The following is a 24680-nucleotide window of genomic DNA, read 5'->3' on the forward strand; positions in this document are numbered from 1 at the left end:
TAGCAGTGCTTGGATACTGCGTTTTAATAAATGGTAGCTATAGCATATGAGTGAATTAAAGTAGTCATGGGATGACTCAACCTAAATAGTTCGGGGATGAAAGGTATGCTCTCATTCATCTAAAGTGTAGGATGGTAGTTGTAATAGGCTAACTCCCCTCGTTCCAGTGTTTAAAAAAATTTAACTTAAATTATGTTAACTTGATGTTAATGGGAGTAAATATGGGGTTAATTGGTAAAGAAATGATAAAGAAGAATAAAGAACTTGATTATAATTTTTCTAACTTCATTAAGCATGGACTGTATACAATAACGCACACACAATACAAAGGGTCTTGCTTTAGGGAAAAGTTCTTGATATCCTGACTTGTCTAGCATGTTGAAGCCATTTATTTCTGAGGGCTGAAATTTTATCCAACACTATTTCCTTGAATAAACTTCTGCCATAACATTATTTTTTCTAATCATTATCCATTGCTTGAGGACAAGCAACTGCTTAAGTTTGGGATATGAAAACCCCGTAAAAAGGTTGTAATATGTGCCTTTTTACTTAGATTGTTGTTTGTTTTAAATCCCATATCATAGTATTTAGATTGCATTTAGGTCATATAGTTGTATTTGGTGTTAAAGTCTTGTTGCACCATAAATTTATCAAAAACTGGTGCTGCTGACGGATATGTCTCACTTTTTGTGGTATTGTACAGGTAATGGAAGCTTTAGGAGATGATGTGGCCGCTGTAGCATGCTGGAGAATTGTTACTATAGCATTCTGGAGATAAAATGTTGAAAAACTTGTAGCAAAATATGGACCGTAGAACTGGAGCAGAAAAGACAAAATAACAAAAAATATCTTTGTTTAGCTGTCTAAACATACGTGACTCATCACCCCTACTATAATTTTTGGGACCACCTGCCACAATAACGACCCCTTCACGTGATAATGATGCCACTTATGGTACAAAGGGAATTTTGGGCACAAAACCCTCGAAATATTCCCTCTATAAATAGCTAAGGTACACTATATTTTAAAGAGACTTTTGGGAAAGGTTTGGGAGGCGACCTAAGAGAGAGACGGCTGGCACATTTATATTTTCTTCTTCATTTTTCATCCCCTTTTCGTGGTGTCCTCCATAGCCGAGCTTAAAGGAGGTATCCGCTAGACCTCGAGAAAGGCTAGCTTGCTAGGGTGATGCATGGTGGTAAAGCTAGGTCACGAAATCAGCTCATTTGGGAGGTTTTCTTCTCCTTGTTCTTTATTTTCTATCTTCTTGGGCTTTTACTAAACTTGAATATTTTTGGATGAACTTAGCCACACCATGTATTACCTTATTTGGTGTTGGATTTATGTTAGATGACTTTATTTTATTTTAATGAATGGTTTAATGTTTCTATGTTTAAATGTTGTTTTGCTTACTGTTTTAATCTTTATGCGCTGTAGCATTGTAAGAACTTTTGAGAGATTGTCGTTTGTTGTAGCGTAATATGCTTAGTCTTGTAAGAGCTTTTGAGAGCTGTCTTTTCTAAGTATAGATACCTAGTATCGAGAGAGCTAGGTTAGATCTACGCGAGCAAGGGAGCCAAATCGGGATGGGGAGGTTCTATCCCGCATTAGAGATAAGGAAAGGGTTTCATTCGACTAAAAGGGATAGGACTTAGTCGATAAACTAGTGTTGTAGTTTAGGAGTATTTTCAGCAAATCGTGTCGGGTAACATACTCATAGAAACAAAGATCATGCTTAGCATAGAATATTATTTCCATAGCAAATCCATGTCATTTACCTATAGAAGGGCTCGATTGTGTGATGTTGTAAGTCTGATCTCATTTCCCAGATTTTAATTTATTTTCTTACTTTAGCTTACTTTTTCCACTTATTTAAATTCTTGTTTCAGCAAACTGTTACATTTTTTACAATTCTCACCACAACCACTTCACTCCATTTCACTGCATTCTTACCACAACATTTCATCACCATTTATATATACCATCTGCCACAACTATACTTTCATTTGTTTATACCATCGTACATATATACTTAGATTTAATTAGTTTAGATTTAGTTCATGACATTTTTTGTTTGCTATAGATGGCTTTTATAATACCTCAAATCTATGTGAAGATGATACTCACTCACTACTATATTACTTGCAGAGAATTGTGTGCCAAAACACAATATATTTACACACGATCAACAAGATGTGATTAAACTACACTTTTGGACCTTCTTTTTTTAAACCCAACTTAAAACCATCACTAACCTTTAACACTTGGGCTAAAATTAAGCCCAATACCCTCATAAACTGGTCCAAACTAGTTTAAAAGATCTAATGGGCTCGACTTATGGATCTTGGGTTGGCCTAAACTATTAACCTAGGATTCAGACTATTACAACTCTCTCTTCCTAATAAGAAATTTCGTCCTCAATATTTTGACAGGTCATCTACAACATATCTAAATGACTAGAACATCTAACCCTAAAAGGTTAGATACTAGGTCAACTAGGGTGGTAACTGGAATAAGGAATAGGTTAAGGGTACCTGAGATCAAATTAATTGTATACTCCTCCTCCTGAGCTCGAATCACATACTGTCGAAAGGCAACTTTAGGCTCCACACTAGCTCTAGACTGAATTATACCCCTCCGGCTTGACCAAAAGAACTCCCTCCTCTCTAAGATCCTCTACCCCTCTAAACTGTTGAAGTTGAATGCTAAGTTGATGCTGGAGCTACATCATGTGTTTCTAGGCAATCTCGAATGAAATGATTTAGGAATCCACAATGGTAGCATCCCCTGGTCCCTTTCCTGTAAACTCCTGGGTGTCTCCTACCACAGAGGATACAACTGGGCTAAGAAGGCACTTTCGATGATCCCTTAAAGCTAGCTACTGGTGTGGTAGACAATGGCCTCCTATAGATTGGTCTACTCCCATCCCTACTCAAACTCTACACTGGTCTACTAGACTGACTTACCAGGTCCCATCAAAATCCCTAAGACTCTTTCATTCTCTTGGACTGCTGGGATGATTCTGCTGACTCGACCACTTCTCTCCCCTGATCAGAAGTAGCACCATTTGTCATCGTTTTTCTTCCTAAAACTCTCTCTACTACATTTTTATGACAAACTAGCTCGACAAAAACTTACGGTAGATCTACAGGTAGGTGAGTCAGGATGTCGAGTCAGAGACCCTCTCTGAACCTTCTATGGTGATGTTACTCTTACGAAACCAACTTTGGGCATACTTGCTTAGCTGGAGGAACACTACCTCATACTCAAATACTGGTATGTCCCATTGGGTTAACTTAGTGAACCGATCCCTCAACACATCCATATGGGCTTTTCTGGTATACGTTTGGCGAAACTCCTACAACTATCGATCCAAAGTAGGTCACACAGGTTCTAATGACATCTCAATGGTCTCCCACCATTCTATTGCGTCACCTTTCAGCAGGTAGATGACATACTCTATTATTCCCTCAAGTGTGAGGTACATCTGACTGGTCAGCTATGACAGGATCGTCATATCCTTTATAAAAGAAATTGATTGTCTGGTACCTCCGGAGCCTCTCAACTGGGGATTCTTAAAATGCTGTGACTAGAGAAACTGGTTGGATGGGCTGAACAGGTGGGTTAGCAGGTGTCTGGGGAATGGCTCTCACTATATGCCTTAGGGTAGCGATCAAATTCTTAAAGAAGGTCGCCTCATCTACTTCTGCGTCTTCATGATCTCCATACTCAAAGTCTGGGATGAACTTATCACCAGAATCAACAGCTAAAGAAGCTATACTCTCATGCATCTCCTCTCTACTATTTCCTAAGCTCTCATCCATATATAAAATCTGAGATTAAGACAAAAATGAGGAGTTGTTACTATCATTACAGATGAAGAAGAATGACATAACTATTTAGAGGCATGTCTACATATAAACTCTTTAACAACACTAATCTGCGGGTTCTAAGAATGCCTAAACCTTGCTCTGATACCACCAAATATAATACCCTAAATTGGTACAACACACAATTGATCGTTTAGAATGCTACAAGGAACCACCGGAGTGGCTGACCAATATTTTTCTCATTTTTCTTACTTTAAAACGATATAAACTATACATTAGGGAGCTCCCAAAATAAATATTTACATTCAAAACATATTTAGACTGATTTTTAACTGAATTTATGAATCAACTTTAAAATAGGGTCTATAAGTATACATTCCCTTCAAAAACTTGAGACGTACTCTAATATACACTTGGTTTGGACCTCAATCACTTTATTTCTCCTCAACTACTTCACCTAATCTGCATAAGGAAAAAAATTACAAACGCTGAGCTAACTAGATCAGTGCAACACTAACAACTAGATCATACTAAAAGTGAACCAATGAAATGCTAGAGCTATTATGTCTACTGCTTTATTGAGTATACTTGTATACTCACTCTCTATTATATGGTAGACATCACAGTGTGGCTGAGGGTTCTGTATCACGGAGCTCTACACAACCCTCTAGTCTACCGAGGATGATTACTCGAAATCTCTACATCGCCCTCGACTAACCCACCCCTTGCAAGTGTTGGGCCTTAGCCTTAGTTAGTCAGCTTAAATTTCCTTACGCACTCCCTAAGGATATCCAGACTGAATTTATACTTTCAACACTGGTAGCTTTTCGAAAGGAACTCGGGTGTCCTGTTCGTTTCCCGAGTATTTAAACAAGTCTAGTCTTATTTCATCCTATATTATCTCATTTTTTATGTATGAATTAAGCATTATTACTGTTCTCACTTGTAATCTTATTCAAGAGTAATTATAAGCTCTTGGGGAACCTCACTTGGTTCTATGTTTCCTCTTGATTTTTTACTCAAAACTTAACCTTAGTATCGATACTGGTCGTTCAATATCGATACCCTTTCTTCAGTATCGATACCTTACCCAAGGTATCGATACCCCATCTTCAATGCCTTGAAAGAAAAAGGGGAGTATCGATACTAGGACCTTGGGTATTGATAATTTTAGAGTACCGATACCAAAATGGCATTTTAGAATCTCAGTCTCAGTACCAAACCCTTATTATCGATATTGCTCTTTAAAAACTCTTGATCTAAGCTTTCTTTATGAACAATATCGATACTGCTTCATGTAGTATCGATACCAACCCTTAAAAATACCCTATCTGGGCATGAATCTACCCCTTAACTTCCTAATTACCTACCGTAAGGTTTCCCAATTAGTTATTATTTCTTATGTGATTATAGGTCCTAAATAAGGCTCTTGAATATGCTATAAATATCAAACATTAAATCTATCATGAAATTATACTCAACAAGCTTCAACCAAACTCTTAAGCTAAAACTCATTTCTAACGACCCACCATTGATATGAGGAAGTTGTGAGGGTGTTGTCTACCTTTCTTGGCTGATAAAAAATCCTCTCGAATCAACTAGGATTCATTTTTTCCTTTACCCCATACCTTTGAACTTTCTCCCACTTCCTTGAATAAACAAAGAAAATAAAATAGGGTTTACTAACTTATATAAGTCTTTAAACAAGATTAAGAATACTCCAAATATCTCAAATTTACTAGAATAAACTTGAATCCTTTGATTCCCTTAACCTTCCTTAAAAACCCATTTTGAAACCATGCTCAAAACTTAAGATTTAGGGCTTGAAATGAAGCTTAAGGGATAGAGATTAATGTTCTTACCTTGGTTGACTCTAACTAGGAAGAAGATTCAAAAAGCTTCTACCTTTTTGCTTGATTTAGGGAAAAAAAAGAAGAAAGAAGAGAAGAGGAAATGGAAGAGTGCTTGGGAAGTTGGTTCGCGTAAAATCCTTCTATAATAAGGGTTTTTGTCCTTTAAAACAAGCTATGGTTAAACTACACTATTGGTCTATCTCCTTTTAAACCCAACTTAAAATCATCACTTTTGGACCAAACTTAAGCCCAACACCCTCATAAACTGGTCCAAATAAGTTTAGAAGATCTAATGGGCTCAAATTATGGATCTTGGATTGGCCTAAACTACTGACCCAAGATTCGAGGTATTACAAACTAGATTCATAATGGAAGCTCTAACCAAATATAGAGAAAAATCTAAATGACTAGAATTTCTTAGAGGATATTCCAGAATTGCTGAAACATGTGCCTATGGTGTGCATATACTATGACAATCAAGCAACAATTGCTAGAGCACAAAATTTCATATATAATGGTAAATCGAGACATATGCATCGTTGATATAATATCATTAAACAATTGATCTCAAATAGAGTTATCTTTATTAATTTTGTAAGATTAAATGATAACATCGCGGATCCACTAACTAAAAGGTTAAATCGAGATAAAGTTGAGAAAACATCAAAAGGAATAAGACTAAAGCCCATGAAATTTAAATGCTTTATGTGAAGGAAAATCCTGTATGATTGACTGGATCCCAAAATCTAGGTTCAAATGGACAACCTAATTGCATAAATCATGTACGGTCATTGTGGGGTGTCTCTCATCCCAAGTACGTTCCTATGATGTAACCAGTGATCAAGGTGATATAAGCTAAGCAAAGCTTTTAATGACTATTGTGTGCTTAAGTGAGTCGAGCAACATAAGTCACTTATGTGAAAGTGAAGTGGGGCCACTTCAAGGAGACTATTGGGAATAGTTCTTTCAGACTTTTGTAAAATCAGAAGATGTTCACAACTATATGAACATACCAACTGAGAGCTAAAATTCTTGTTGGAAGGGTAGTTGTGTGAAGCATATCATCATTTACACAAACAAAAAAACAATTCAAGGACATCACGAGTACTAGTTAGCCAATAAAGTAGATCTATTTTCATAAGGGAATGTTCAAAGGAGGAAACATATATATCATATGCAACTATCGATCATGGAGTCTATTACCAAATTGAGTCAAAATGTTTTGATAAAATCGTCAATTTTATTCATGTGGAAGATTGTTGGAAAAATGAAGTGAATTCATTGATGAATTTAATAATTAAATTAATTAAATTCATATCTTTTTAAATATTCTAAACTAAAAGATATTTATTATCTCTTTAAATTTGAATATTGATCAGATAATTGTATCCTTTCAAATATCTTAAATTAAAAGATATTTATTATCTTTTTAAATTTGAATATTAAAATATATCAATATCTTTTTGAATATTTCAAAATTAAAGGATATTTATTATCTTTTAAACTTGAATACTAAAAAGATATCAATATCTTTTTTTATTATTTCAAATTAAAATATATTATCTTTTTAAAGTTTGAATATTAATGAATAAAATTATTTTTTATTAATTTCTCCTTTGAGAATTCCCTATAAATAGAGTGTTAACCTTCTAGGTTAAACACATTTTTCAAAATTCAAGAGCTTTAAAAATCTTGAAAATTATTTTCTCTCTTTTTTCTAGTTTTCTGGCGATAGGCAGAGGCAATGGATAATTTCGTGATCTTGATAGTTGTGCTATTGTACGTTGATAATTTAGTTGTTGTATCATCGAAGACAGATGACCAAAGATCTCGAGCACCAAGAGTGGCCAAAAATCTAAAAATATGTCTTAAGGAAATTGTATAGTGAGAGGCCTCAACTCGTTTTCGATCTATAGATCAACCAAAAAGAGAATTTTCTTTTTATATATTTTATTTTATCTGTTAAGAAGTTTAACTTGTTTTGTTTTATTTTTAGGTTCGATTTAGTCTCAAATTGTTATTATTTTATAGGGTAAACTATGCATTTAATACTTAAACTATCAATTTTGGTCCGTTTTAGACCTAAACTTTCAATTTTTTAAAATCATACCTAACGTTTAATTTTTAGTATCTCGTTAAAAACTTAACGTTACGTTTTGAAAAAAAATTAGAAAATGTTAGATACTAAAATGGACCAAAATTGATAGTTTGGGTATTAAATGTGTTAATTTTTAAACGACAGATACTAAAATGAAATAAAAATTAAACTTTAGGTGTGATTTTGAAAATATTAAAAATTTCAATATTAAAATAGATCAAAACTGATAATTTAAGCATTAAATGATTAATTTACCCTATTTTATAACATGTATATATAGTAGTAAATGCCCAGTATTATGAGAAACAACCCTAGTTTTTGTTACAACTCTTTCTGGTATATGTATTTTGTTGGGATGGGCATGTGGCGAGGCGGGCCCTTTTTTGGCCGCCCTGACTCCGACATGAAAATATATTTTTTAAATCTGACCTTGTTCCATCTCGATAAATTTTATATTTTTTTGGCCGCGACACCGCACCTAATTTCATATTAAAACCTCGACCCGATCCGATCCAAATTATTAATATTTTAAAAATAATTAAAATAATAAATTTATAATAATATTTATTATATTTTAATCTATTAAAATAATATATTTTATAATAATTTTTATATTTATAATAATTAAAGAATATATTTTAATAATATAAAAATAAAATCCCTATAATTTTAAATATTATATATATAAGATAACATAATAATTTATACATGGTTGGGTCGGGTCGAATCGTTTTTTTCACCAAAAACTCAGACCCACCCGTCCCGCAAATATATACATGTAACCCGTCCCGCCTAGTCTCGATCCTTGAAATTAAAAAGCGTCTTTATAGGATCGGGTCGAGGCCCATCGAATTCAAATATTTTGACCATCCTAGTATTTTGAAACACACCCAAATTTCAAACCTTGAAAAAATATTAACCAGATACTTAAAAGGGTAAATGTAAAAAGATATGCCATTGGGACCCTACGAGACAATAAATGGTGGCATAAATCCAGCATTGTCTTGTTAGGTGAAACTTGCCATTATATCGGCAGTGTTATAAAGATTCTTTCGAACAAAATCCAAGAGCCATGCACCTATAGATAAAGACATGAGAAAAGTCAGGGAACTCTTTGAATTTCATCTAATATACCCTTCCGATTATTCACATGAATATATTGAAATGGAAAGAAAGACAAGCCGAAATCACATGCAGGGACGAAACGAGCCATTAAGGTCTCCCTGGACGAAACAGACCCCTTACTAGACATCCATTATCCATGTAACTTTTTTTTGGGGACAATTGCATTCGCTGTTGCTCACGCTCCCTAAAATCCATGGGACCATTTATTGTCTCAACCCTAAGCACAGCTTTGTTTGAATGAATTTGGACTGTTGATGATACAAGTGCGTGACAATGCGGTACTGCATTTTTTTTTAGTTTTAGGATTTTAAAGAGATACATTAATGGATTAGGGTTATTAACCATGGGCTCAGACATAAAACTTTTTTATTTAGTAAGAAATATTACAATTTAAGGTAAATATCGAGATCTGAACCTACATAAAATAGAATAACATGAAAAATCTTTGAATCATTCAATTAATTAAAAGACTTCATGCATAAAACTTCTTTGAATTCAGAGTTTGCCTTATTCTGTATGATAATATCTAACATATTTAGATTCTAATCTTAATAGATTCAACATTTCATTTGTGAATTAGCATCCACTTTCCATACTAATGGCATTTCTTGATTTAAATTTTTGTAATGCATTACAAGAATAAATTATCTAAGAAAAAAAGATAAATTACTTTTTCATCATTCAAATTTATCTGTGTTTTTTATTTTAATCACTCAATTTAAAAAATTAAATTTTATCAATAACTTTTGAATTCGCTCATTTTGGTCGCTTGATTGTTACATGTCTAACATCTTTTAATTTTTTTTTGTAAATTTATGTAAAAAAAACCTTAAAACTTTTCTCTCAAACTCGGATTTTTAGACTCTATTTGAATTATTGGCATCAAAGTATTTTTTTTCCAAATCTGAATAGTATAACGGTCGAGGAGGAGGAAAACATTATATATTGATTTCACACTAATAGGATGGTGAAAATTACAAATCAAACGACGATAAGTCAAAGCTTTGATTTAAATTTTATTAATTTTAAGCGAAAAACAATCTAGAAAAAAATATATATAAAAAAAGATGTTTTGTATCATATATATTATACACGATAGTCAACGACGACGTAACCACAATGGACAACAGTTCAAGATTCAAAACTAAGCAAAAATAAGAAATTATCATTAAAAGGAAGGAAATATTTATAAAATTATGAATTTGGTGATGCCGGTAAAATATACCCCCCCCCCCAAAATTGTAAGCTTTCAATACTCTTAATTGAAGTCGTGCAGTTTCGTAGAAAGAGCTAATAGAATAACTAATTTAGGCATAATATTTATGATAAATTAATTAAAAAATGTAATATTAGTATTGATAAATAAAATCATAAGATAAAAAAGGTTAAATTAATTACCGAAAGAGACGATGAAGATTGGAATGATGATCATAAGTAACTGCTATGAATACAGCTCGTGTGCAAGTAAGATTAATCCATTATTACTTTTTCAGTTGTCCCCACGGCTTTGCTTTCATCAGTCCCAAGTTGTCGTCAACGACCTCTGTAATCATATTTGTTGACTAAACTTAAAAGGAGGGATTAAATTATTAAAATAATGCTCCTTTATTTTTCTATTAAAATAATATTACAAAAATTATTTCTATCATATAAGATGCATGTGTGTCTATATAATAGTACTTTTTGATAGTTTTTTTTAGAAAAATAGTTTTATTTACTTAATAGATCACATGAGTTATTTCTTCAAATGTTGACGTGACTTTATATTATGTAGCGAAAATAAATCTAATTTTAAAAAAATATTTTTAAATGTTATTTTGGTAAAAGAATAAAAAAGTATTATTTTAATTTAACCTGAAGGATGGATTTTGTCGTTTTCAACTTTGAATAAAAAATGTTTATATATCCGTTATCTTTTTCTTTTTGCTTTTTAACCCAAATTTTCCCCACAAAGAATGACAATTTTTTATTTTTTAGCATCAATCGCTTCTATTGTGACATTTTCTTTGTTACGGTCTGTTATGCAGTTAATATGTTTCCTTTCGCATAAGGCTATTTTTATTGTCTAATCAGAACTTTAAATTATATTCCTCCTGAGATCTTCTTTTAACCCTTTTTTTCCTAGAAAAAATAGAATTTTTTTTTAGCCTAGTAGCAATAACCAAGACGTTATAAAATTAAAAACCCTCATTAAATCATTTATTGGAACATAACCCCCAAACAACATTAAATCATTTATCTCCCAAATTGCACACGTATGACTAACTTGCGTCTTACAAAACACGAGTTAAGGACTCGCGTTATACAAGACGCGAGACCCTTCTGACGTGGAAACACTTTTAAGAGAACATAATTTAATATTCCAAAAAAAGGTCTCGTGTTATGCGAAACGTATGGTCCTCGAGATTTGAAACATCTCAACAATTTATCGTGTTTGGACTTTAACAGTCCTCACATTCTATATAACGCCAGTTATATGCATTTTCAACCCAAAAACGCAAGTCTCTATAGGCACGTTCGAGGGGTATTTCTAGGTAGTTAATCTAAAAATGTTCGTAATTTTAAGATTAGAAGTTAGTATTAGAATTTATATTTCAATTGAGTTCGATATCGACACATACGAGATATTAGAAGCAGTTTAAAACTCGAATTCAAAATGGTTACAGTGCTTGGTTTTGTGCATGAAGAACACACACACTAAAATGGCTTGATAGGCATGTTCGAGGAGTATTTTCGGGAAGTTAATTTGATATTTTTTTTTCCTAATTTATAATATTAAAGACATATTATTGATATTTATGTTTCAATTAAGGCTATTATCGACACATACAAAACATTACAATAAAGTTTTTAAAACATTACTTAATTTTTCATTTCAAGTAGTTAAATGAAAAACACTATTAATCGATACGGGGCGTGATCGATTAGGTCATTTCTTCTTTATGTGTCCGGGATTCCTATAGATAGAGCATAGCTTTGTGTTGAACTATATTTTGATATAACAATTTATGGAAAAATGTTTTTGGACTTGAATTGAATTTATTCAAAGTTTTCAAAAATAATTCAAAGTCCATTTAAGTTGGAGTTGAGCACAAATTGTTTTTATGAATAGTACTGTACTGTATGAACAATATCGATACTACATGAATAGTACTGACATTGTGTGAATAGTAATGAACAGTACCGATGCTCAAAAACATCAAATGCAAAATGAGTATCGATACTGCTACAATAATATCAAGCCCAGCTGTCAACAATTCAAATATTACAAAGGTAGTACCGATACTCATTGAAGGAGTACCGATACTACTTGTTCTGGGCAGTTTTATTTTGCAGAAAATGAATCCCCAACGGCTCCAAAACACCCCTAACGGCTAGATACAACTTCAAACTCATTTCAAGCTATAAAAACAAGCTGAGGACACTTGAAGAATATAGAGAACACCTATCCAAGCAATCAAACACAAGAGAAGAGTTTTTCCAATCTTATTTTCATTTCTCATATAAATATTTATTTTTGTGAGCTTAATTCTTGTAAACACCTACCTTAGAGAGGTTTTCTTGTTTACATTTCTTTTCATTGTAAAGGGGTTTTGGTTCTAGCTAAGCCTGCTAAAAGCTAGTGATAAGGTTCTAGTTTAGCCCGTGAAAAACTAGAGAATTGTAAATGTTATCTCTTTGTCATTGAAAAATAAAGAACAAATTAGTGAATTTGTTGGAAAATCCTTGGTGAGGAGCAAAGGTAGTTGATGTCGACTTGGTTGAGAAGTCGAACCACTATAAATCACTGTGCAATTTTCTATCTTTCAATCTCCTCACTCCCTAAACTCAAAAACTGACTCAATCCCTCTTGGCAAACCCTTTCAGTTGTCAATTTGAGCTTCTACAAATCCCAACAATTGGTATCAGAGCTTGACTCATTAGAAGGCATAACATCCTTGAGACGATCCTCGAAGAAGCTCTACCGATTCTCGACGCAACCGAAAAAGAAATGGCTTCAACCTTCGGTGCCTATTACAATGAAGATTCATGCATTCAAGATTTACAACTGGTCAACAAGTCACCCTTCTTCAATGGAGAAAATTATGCCTATTGGAATAATAACATGAAGTTCTTTATTCAAGCCTACAATCTAGGAGCTTGGAACTCAATCATGAAGGGTTACTCCACTCCACTTGGTGAGTACGATGATTGGAGTAATGAAGAAAAGAAAAAGTTCCAGCTTAATGCTAAGGCTATGCACATTCTCTTTTTTGCTTTAGGCCCATATGAATATGAAATAATCTCATATTGTTCCAATGCCAAAGAGATTTAGGATAAGCTCTAAGTCACTCATTTAGGATAATCTTTCATAAACGATATATCTCTTCTCCAAAAACTTTTAGTTTATGAAAAAAAATCCTCACCTGGTGGCATATTCGGATGTCATCTGGGTTTTAGTGAAATTGTAATGACTTCAAAAAAATGTAATGTCTAGCGTGTTAGTATTCGTTCATACAAGATGGCATCCTCTATTGGTGGCATCTAGATTTCTGCTTGAACTTCTCAAGAAACTTCTCGTTTTATCAGTTAGGGTTAGGAAAATAACTTTCGGGAAACAAGCTCTAGCGTGTTGGTATCTTCTGAGTTTTTTCTTTTTCATTTTTGTACCAATGGTACCAAGAACACTAGTCTAAGAATATTTTTATTATAAAATGAATCCTCTTCTAGTGGTAACATCTATTTCTCCCCATGCTAAGGTAGTCCAATGTGTGTAGTGTGATGGTTTTTTTCCAATTAATGTTGTTTGGGGTATTATAAAAGGATTAAATCCACTTTTAATGCGATTTAGACACCACTTTTCAATTTCTTGTATGTGCCTGTATTAGTTTCAATGGACATATAAGTTGCAATATTGCGCCTCTAAGCTCATAAATTACACAAATGTTTCGATTAACTTCTTGAAAATACTCAACGAGCATGCCTATGAAGGCATGTTACCTTGTTCTTCATGCACTAGCCAAGCTTTGGAACCATTTTAAACACTATTTTTACCTTGCTTATAATGTTTTGTATGTGTCGATATTAGACTCAAATGAAAGATAAGTTAAAATACTACGCCACTAATCTTATAAATTACGAAAATATTTAAATTCACGACCCAAAAAATACATCGAACATGGATATGAACGAAAAAACCATAGGCTAGGAATTCAAAGACTTCACGTTTTACAAACCACGAGGTCCTTTCTGCACGTTGGATTTTCTTTAAATCAAATGTCTCACTTTTTCAATGTAACTCGCGTCTTGGGTAATGCGAGGTCCATTATGACACGTTGGATATTATTCCAATTAAAAGTCACGTCTTTTTAACGGACCTCGCGTCCTTTATAACACGAGGTCCATAAATTCCCCAGCTTCAGAGTAGGTGCGAGGACTATTATAAATAGGGGACAATTTTGGAAGGTTTTTATACATTTATAAAAAAAATGGCAAAAAAAGTATGTAGTAATATTGTGGAGTTACTTCCGATAAAAGTGTTATCCAACATTCTTCTGCATATGGCATCTGATTCTATCCTCGATTTTAGGAATACGCATTTGAGTTGCAAGACTTTTCATGAAGCCTCAAAGGACAATTATATTTTTGAAAATGTTTCAATGAAGAATTTCCACGTCATTCCATGGAATCGAATAGAGAAAAAATTTCAAGAAAGGTGTAAAGCTTGTAATAATTACGAAGCTTTATACCGATGAGGCATGTATGATTATTTTAGTGGAAGAAGTTTGCAGTCCGATTTGCATTGTTTGAAGAAAGCAGTCGATAAAGGTAATATCAACGCCTTATATGTCTATGGCCTTAGTCTAATTTGTTCTGGGGGTGAATTAAGAGATGAATGACTTCAAATTGTGAAAGCTCTTGTTCTCACCAATTCTAAGAAAATAAATTTAGACGTTATTTGTGCGGATATCAATCCGTTTGTCCGCTTATTATTGTGGAATCGTCACAATATTGCCTTTCCAGAAATAATCAAAGACTGCAATTGTGACGACAACTGTTCGTGTTATTCATACTACCAAGTTTTGCAACCATATAACAACCTATGACTTGTTATGATTCTTGTTTGTTTAATCATGAAATAATTTTATTTTGTAACATGTGATATTAGAATGAATTTTAACAAGTTTTGTCCATTTATTATAATAGTGTTTTTTCTATTTTATTATATACTTCCAAAACGATTAATATAAATTTATTACAAAGAATTTTTTTTGTAACAAGTTTTTCTATTTATTAGAAATAAATTTATTTTTATAACGCCATTGGACCTCACGTTACGCAAACCGCAAGGTCCCCTCATCAGACGCGACTCGGTGATGCTTCAAATTCTCGGACTGTCGAGACGTTTCAAACTCTCGGGGATTTCTCGTTTGGCATAACGTGAGGTATTTTTTTGGAATATTAAATTTTGTTATCTGAAAAGTGTTTCCAGGTCGGAAGGGTGTAGTGCCCTGTATAACGTGAGGCCTTGACATACGTTTTGTAAGACGCGAGGTAGTCATATGTGTGCAGTTTGGGGGTATTTTTCCAAATAAAGTTTGAAGGTTGTTTTTTCAATAAAATAATAAAAAAGGTTTTTTATTTAATAACAGCAAGAGCCAACATTTCTTTCATACTATATGATTCCTTAAGTAGGTATTTATTTACATATTATTTAGGTTAGTTGCCTTCAATCTTTTCTTCCACTTTTTTCCACTAATGGTTGTTAGTTTAACTTATTTTACAACCTAACTCAGCTTAAGTGTTTAAGTTGGTTATCTTTTAAGATTGTTTTTATAATAATTTTTCAATATTATTAAAATAATATTAATTTTATTCGTGAAAGTTTGAACTCATTAATGAAGGAGTTGTTTTTATTTCTTGAGGTCCCGAGTTCGAGCACCATAAATGTCAGTGATGTGAGTGTTAAATGTCGAATGGTGTTCAATGTCAAATGTTGGAGAGTTATCTAGAATAAATATTGTCTTGTACTTACCCCAGATTAATAAAAAAAGTATCCCTTTGGTTATATATAAATTATGGATGATAAACTTGAAGATCATGATTAATCTAATAATTTGAAGCCTCCACTTTCTAAGTTCTATATTTTCTCTACTTTGTCTGATTTTATAGTTATGTTTTATGGATTGTAAGGTTTGTGATAAACTTTTATTCTATTTTCCTCAACCTCTATATACTCATAAATTATCATATAATAAACTGTTTCGTATTTTTTTTATAAAACTGTTATGCTTATTATAAACTTTTTAATCTCGATAAATTATTTTTGTTTGTGCAAAATTTTAGACAATTGAATAGTGGATCATTGAATTAACTCAGTTGTTAAGTTGTTAGATTTATTAAAAATCGTTAGGCTTAGATAATATGGGATATATAAATCACATTTCTTAACGGATTAAGCATGATCTTGACCCAATATTTGGTCATTGATTTCTGAATTTAATTTCAAATTCCATTTTAAGTTCTTTTAATCATAACTTTTAATAGTTTTTTGGGTGATTACAAGGTAGTATTTGTTCATAATCTTTCTTAACCATTGACAATGCACACACATCTTATAGACACAATTTTTCAAACTCATGACCTCAAGTGAAAATAACAATCTTTAACCATAATTCCTATCAGCTCAAATCTTGTTTTCGTAACATTTTTATCACTTTCTCTGTCCACACATTTTCGATCATCATTTGCCACCAATGGCCATTCTCACATGGTATCAGAGTCATGTGATTCTACTATCATTGGCATTACTGATGAGTCAAAATTCTAATTTGACAAACTGGTTCAAATTTCAACCATAAGCAATGTTGATGATGCTTCAGATATGGTTCAATTTGATTATATTTTTTTTTACTGTCATCACATTCATCTAATGCAACTTTTTTTTTGCACAGCAAAATACATATTTTATTAATATAGGTAATATTGGTCAAAAGCCAAATATTATCAATAGTTGCTCTATAAGAGCTTAATGAAGATGACAACTAAAATTAGATTGCATAGGATCCATCAGACGCACATAATATAACTAACATGCCTTAAAACAATACATCTCACTGCAATATGATTGATGCAAACAAAATCAATCATGCCAAGACAATGTCAAGCACAAAACAATATAAAGGGGGCATCCCCGATTCTTCTAGCAAAGACACATGAAAAACAACGAAGAGACATCAAAACACACGTTACCTCAACAACGTCAAGATGTCATGAAAAAGCAACCCACTGATCAGGATTCACAATAAGACCAAACCAAAAATCACTCGGCAAAAACATCCAAAAGTTCATATAAAATCTCCCCAAAGATACTCTATTCTCCTTAAATTGAACCAACCCTTTTATGATTTCATCTATCCTCAACAAATGCTTCTGCATCTTCATAAACTTATGAAAACCACCCAATACCAAATAATGCTAGAAACATGATGACAATCAATAGAACATAGACCACCATACACTGCATATCATATTTTTCATTACATACACTACACCCAATCAAGACAAACTCGTTCTTGGACAAACTCCAAAGTTAGCAGTATTACAAAAGTTGAAGCACTCCATAGAATGTCCAAAAAGAAAATAAATATCTAAATCGCCTACTATTTATCTTAAATAATAAACCCATAAAAACTGACTAAAAAAATAGAAAAAGCACTATCAGAGTCACCACAAAACTCTATAACTCTTTGGAGTAAGGTTATTATGTTGAAGCACTTAAAACAACATATAGAAATATTATGAATGTAAAAGACTAATATGCCAACATCTGTTTGGTTTTCTTCGAACGCTTGCTACCTCAAACAACATTGCTAACAACAAATAAACAATTGTTGATCAAAATATAACCCCAATCAATTAATCTTTAACATAACTCCGGCCCATATACTCCCAAGATAGAAAAGAAGTTGTAAGACTATTATCCCTACATTACTAATCTCTATGACCAAAACACCAATAAAACTCTAATTACATAGCATGTTTTGATATCAAAATACCATAAGAATCATAACAAGAATTACACCTAAGAAGAAACACCGTATCAGACTAAATGATTTATATGTTACTCAAAGCACTACAAAAACCAAAGTATATTGAGCCTCCAAAACCTTTAAAAATGCTCAAGACAAAATTCACAACACTTGACCTTTTTTAATTCCCCAAAAGATGAAGCATGCCAGAGAAAGATTCCTAAATGTCATTCAATCATATGAATTCTTCAATACCTTCAAGTTCATCCCCTTCAATGATAAACCTAAGTTTCTTCGTAAATTCCCATGTTTTAATCGCCTCCCTTAATAATACATTCTACCGATTGTTCATGTCAGAATCTGAAAGTGAAGCATTAACCACTCAGTTATTGTCAGAAATAAACTTCGTTTTTTACTTTTCATAGCTCTATCATGTTTCATCCTTTCTTTTATGGATATAAACTTATTTTGTAAATCATGCATTGAGATCTTGTAAATTCAAATGTCTTTATTTATTGCTGTAATAACCTAAATTTTGGTTAGTGATCAAAATGTAAAATTTGAAAGCTTAGTGATCAAAGTATAAAATTGAAAAAGTTTAGGGACCAAAAATATAACTTTTAAAAGTTATTTATTTTGGCCTGTAAATGGATAGTTTATTCCAGAACTATCATTTTTGTGGGGATTAAAATTTTGATTCGGGGTTTATATTAAAAGTTATAAATTAGTAAAGTCTGGTATGAAATCGAATAACCGGATCGAATCAGAAGCTTACAAAAATGTGAAGAAAAGTAGTTTTGGGTTATAAAAAATTATGTAATAATTTTAAGAAGTGGAATTTGATGTGGAATTGCACTATAAAGTAGAATAGTGTAATTTAGTGACTAAATCAAATTTTTGAAAAATTGGAAGGGTAAAGAGAGAAGTTTGATAAATAGGATTTTTATATTTATTTAAGATTATTAAATTGGAGATAAAAGGATGGAATAGGGGTAAATATAAGGATTCATTAATGACAATTTTGACTTTTGGGCTAAAATGAATTTTTAATTCATTTTAAGACCCAAATTAGAGATATTGCTAAGAAATTTCTTGAAATTCTTTCTTCTTCTCCAGTAGCTGAACGAAACCTCCATAGAAGGTAAGTAAGTTTTATTTTATTTTTCATTTTTAGTCCATTTTATTGAGTTTTAGGAATAAGTTGTGAAATAAGAAAATTTCCTACATCAATTTCTCTACAAATTGGTATAAGTATTTCATTATTTCATGTTGAAAAGTGAAAATAGGCATTTATGGTAGATGAAGAATAAGTTGGAGTTTGATGGTTCATGGATTTATTTTTATGTTAATAGTGTTGTAGAGTTATTTTCAATTGTGTATGATGATTGAAATCAATTGAAAATGCATAAATAGGGATTTGATCATGACCTAGAGTTTATGGAAATATTGATTTTGGATTGAATTGATATGGAATTGATTGGAATTGCATGGAACTGAAGTTTAGAGCTTGAAACAAGTTGGAAATTATTGAATTTTCTTCCTAAGATATTCGGTCTCCTTGAATAAAATTAGGAAAATTTTGAAAATTTTCCTATGGACTAGAATTAATATTAGATTGATTCTACATGATTTGAAAAGTTGTTTGGATCAATTTGGAACTTGGTGGATTTATAAGGATAATTTCGCACACTTTAGGAATTATGAGGGAACACGTGTATTTGTTTAATTGATGAAGGACTATGCTGAAATTTAGCGATTAAATGTTGATTTTAATGTTGGGATATTATTTTGGATCAATGTGTAAGTTGGGTAATTTTGGAGACCAAATTCGAAAGTTTAGAAAGTTTGGATGTGGATTGGAAATTATGTAAAGTTGATGGGTATTATGTGAAATACAATGTTGGAAATTTATATTAGAATGCTAATTTTAAGTTTAAAGGATGATTTGGATCAAGTTTCCTAAAGTTTTGGGATTAAATTATGAATAAGGGAAATTATGGGTTTTGTTATGCAATTATGCAAGTTTGGAAAGTTTCATACGACATTGATTTCTGCATTGCCTCCTTCTTGTATCATCGGACAGTAATCCGTCGGATGATCCAGCTTTGTGCATATCCCACATGCTCTTGTTATCCCAGATTTTCCTGCAACAAGTGAATTAACTATTTCAGTTAATTTATCTAATTTATTTTCAAGGGAAAAGGTTGTATGCTCTTGTTGGGGTCATGTTGACTAATGCTCCTCTGTTGCCGGCATCTACCATTTTCATTTCCATTGGTAAAAGGCCTTCATAAAAGTATTAAAGTAATGTTTGCTCACTTAATTCGTGTCGCGGACAACGTGCGCAAAGCTTTTTAAATCGTTCCCAATAGTCATAAAGACTTTCTTCGCTCTTTTGCTGAATGGAAAGAATGCTCCTTTATAACTCGCTTGCTTTAGCCGCTGGGAAGAACCTGTCAAGAAAACTTTGACTCATGTCAGCCCATGAATTAATTGAATTTGGAGGTAAATAAAATAACCAATCTTTAGCCAAATCGGTTAAAGAGAAAGGGAAAACCCTCAATTTAATTTGATCTTCGATAAACCACGTGGAACTTCAACAAGTGTTTGTGCGGACCTTCAGTGGGAAGGTTGTGGAAAGTGGGAAGAAGATGAATAAGTTTTGTCTTTAATTGAAATAGAGTCCCACCACTAGGAGAATTGATGCATATGGTGTCTGAGTGATAAGAGCTGCAACTAGCTTCCGGATCGCTTGTTCTTCTTCTGTCATCGGGATTTGATCTTCGTTATATGCGCCTGTTTCAAAGTTTGTTTCCAGATTTTATTTTGTTTCTAAACTATGCTCTTCTCGTCTCTTTGTTTTTTCTCAAAGCGTTTGTGTGTGGATTCTTCGTGCTCTTGCTTCGATCTCCGGGTCAAGATATACTAATTCACCTGAGTTTATTCTAGTCATAAATAAAAAAAAAGAACAATAAATCAGTACTTGTCGTTAGTCTCCGGCAATGACGCCAATTTGATAACTGTCGTTTTGCTATCAAAATAATTTGAGCTTCTTAATAAATAAAAATTGATAGTAGAATAGAGAAAAAGGGTCAATCCACAGGGTCTCTGGTGTTTATGATTTAGTGGACTTTTTGAATTAGAAGAAGATAGAATTTTTAGATAAAGATAAAAAAATAAGAATAAAATAATAAAAATAAATAAATATAATTCGTTCAAAATAGAACATAAGGATAAAATGATAAAATAATAAAATAATAAATAATGATAAGGATAAAAGGGGGAGTTTTTAAATCATTTAAAGAAATATAATGAGATAAAAATTAAATAAACAAACAAACAAATAAATAAAAAAAAATTTAGATAAAGAAGACTTATGATAAAAACAACCTCAGACTTAAGCTTTACCTCAAATTCCTCGGATCATCGAAATAGATCTTTACTTCAAGATTCACGTCGGCTACTTGTCTACAAGGACAATTCCTTATGACTATGCTTTGTATATAAAATATCCAAGTACACTCTTAAATTTCGGTTTGTGAGTTTATCTAAGCAACAATAATGTTGTAGATTTTAAAATATTGAAGTTCGAAAAGTTTCCGACTCGGATTATGTTGTTTCAACAATAATTTATTCTGATTTCAGTTTCCTTTTAGCAAACAATTTTGCTAAGTGTGTTCACAGGAAGTCGAATGTTCTTTAATAAGCCGATCATTCCTCCCACGTTAACTATAACAACATCCAGACCAACACCATCTTTTGGTTTTGAAAATCGTTTTGATTTGAAAATAATCCCAGGAAATTGATTAAGATATCTTAAGCGATTTAAGTGCCTTACAATTCTCACGTTTGGAATTTAGCCTTCGCTTTAGTCTTCGGCTTAAAAGAAAATTAGCTAAGCATGACTAAAGTCATACTTAGCATATTTGTAAACAAAACTTTAAAATAAAATAAAGAAATTTCAAAAATTTGAAAGAAAATAGAAGAGAGAATTTTATAAAGCTAGAGAGAAGAAGAAGAGTAAATTCTCAGTTGTTGAGAGATATGTTTTTAGGCTTACCCTGAGAGGGCATTTATAGCCTTCAAAATCCTAAAAACAAGGTTAAGATAAATCCCAATTTAAAGAAATAAATCCTAATTAAAATACTTAAAATTATTTAAACTAAACTACCTAAAACAAAGATAAGATAAACTATAATATTTAAAATAATATCCTAAAACACAAGTTTAATTCAAATACGAATTGCAGAAACGTGTGGATGATCCATTCGTTCTTCTAGAAGCACTGACTGGACCTTCTAGAAGGTGTTGACATCATCGCCTCGTTAGATGTTTCATACCCAAAGTCATGGCCACTAATCCAGCTTTGATTTCAAAAATAAAAAAAACCCCTACATAATTATGTCCTTTTAGCGTAATTTCCAGAATTTATTATCCTGCACAAAAAATGAATCAAAACGAACAAATAAGCCACAAAAACCAATGATTAAGGAGCAATTAAAAAGCAAAATAATAACTAAATAAAACACTTATCAGTGATTGATTGAAAATAAACATTTATCAAATAAATGCAAGCTTCACCAATCATCTCATTGGTTGGTAATTATGGTTATGGTTTATTGAATCATACTTCTTTAATCTTCAACGATTGATCATGATCTTTTATAAAGTCTCTAATCTTGATAAGATATTAAAAATTTTGGCATTTGTTATTTGTTTGCTTAATCATTCAATTGAAGCCTTTTCCACTTATGAATATATTATTTAGAGTTATTTGACGAATCATCGTGATGCAATAGATTTAAAGATGTTCATATGTTTATGAAAAGTAGTCTTGTGACGATCGATCTTATGGATTTGTCGTTTCGTCTTTGGCTCATGGTTATTGTATAGCTAATGTTTGAATCTTTGATTGACTGGTTATCTAACACCCCAAATTTTGGCCTAGTAGTTTTAGATTTACCTGAGAGGTATGTGGATCTCGTAGAGTTCGTAATTAAAGACGTTGGGCCAAGTGTGGGATTAACTGGTTGTGAATTGAGCCCGAAAAGGCATAAAGGGGAATTTTTGCATAAAAGGAAAAATACGAAGGACCAAAAGTACAATTAGACCATTGTTGAAATTTAAACTGATATTTAGGGTTTTATACCAAGTTTAGGCATGGTTTTTGTGCAAAAAAACCTTCTTTCTCAATCTTCTTCATTTTTCTTCTCGTTTCCTTCTCTAAACCTCCATAGCTCCAAGTAGTTAGTAAGAACATCTTTCTCTACTCCTTTTGCTTTTAATTTGTATCAAACACTTTCTACAACCCTTTTTATGCTAAGAAACTCTTGTATTTTGTTGGCTAGAGAAAAAGGTGGAGAATCAACTAAATCTTAAGGGAAGTGAGTGTGGCTAAGTAATGAACCTTATTTTAGGATTATTTAACCAATGTAGTGTATTTATAATCCTTTGGAATGTCAAGGTTTTCATAAATATAAAGAATTGATAAGATTTGGGTATTTGAGTATTTTAGGGTTTATACTTAATTTCACTATTAAATGATGTTTTAGATGCAAAGAATATGTTTTTATGCCACTTTATAACCTTAAGTAACTCTCTAAAGCTTTAGCACATGATTAGGAACCAAAATAAGACCTTTAGGATGATTTTGGGTGTTTCTCGAGCTTACATAAGACATTTTTGGGTTCGAGTATTGATACTGGATGAACTGGGACAGATTTTGAGGAAAATAGCTGGGAATATCGATACTGCTAGAGAGAGTATCGATACTGCCTCTACAGTATTGATACTTGGGGTATACAATATCGATACTAGTCAAAATTTTCAACAATAGAAACCATTTTTGGTACTGATACTCATAGGGGAATTAATACTTGACCATAGGGTATCGACAGTGTAAGTAGAGTATCGAGATTACTTACTTTAGATGGCTAGACTTGACATTTTTAAGGCTTGGATAATCCGGAATAAGGAAACTAATTCCGTGAGTGACACAAGGAACCTAGAGGGCCTAAAAACACTCGTATGAGTGGGTTACAACCGATGTAACCATACTAAGCGTAATACGTCTAAGTATCTTCAATTGAGCACATATAGTTAAGAAGGAGGATTATTGTAGAGGATGTATTAACAAGCGGTACGATAAGTAAGTTAGTTTAGAAATATCGGAAAACGTGTGTTTCGAGAGCATTAATGAATCAAGAACGTATAAGTCGTCTCTCTGCTTTAAGGTGTATTGGAGAGAAGTACGATAAGAGCAATTAGAGTGTTGATACGTAGTAATGAACCTGAGTCAGATATTGGACTAGCTAGTATTACAGGCAGTGAACATCAAACACAGTAATCGTTGTAAAATTACAAAACGCGTAAAAACTTCTATAGAGACAGAAAATGACTAAAACATCTTTAAGTAATGAACGATAAGAATAGAGAAGCTCAATAACTAATAGCAATAACAAGCTAATAAACCATTGCATAACGTCCTAGATGAGAGAACGGGAGAAATAACAGCTAGTGAAAGGATGACCTCACTTTAGTGTTCAACTATCATATAGTTTAGTCAGGCTACCTTAGTTTCCCTAGTGGGGCATTGTTAGTGTTATGCAAGCTTATGGCCCTTAGTTATGCATGTATAGTTGTATCAATCCAATACAACAAGTATCCTTAGAGCTTGGCTTGACGATTGTGTGAGACTGAGCCAATTCTTCAGTTAAACGAGAATTGTACTGATGCTATGTGACACCAGGTTTCCCCCACTACG

Source organism: Hibiscus syriacus, unplaced genomic scaffold, assembly GCF_006381635.1.
Source record: "Hibiscus syriacus cultivar Baekdansim isolate YM2019G1 unplaced genomic scaffold, ASM638163v2 tig00110684_pilon, whole genome shotgun sequence".
NCBI classification, from domain to species: Eukaryota; Viridiplantae; Streptophyta; class Magnoliopsida; order Malvales; family Malvaceae; genus Hibiscus; species Hibiscus syriacus.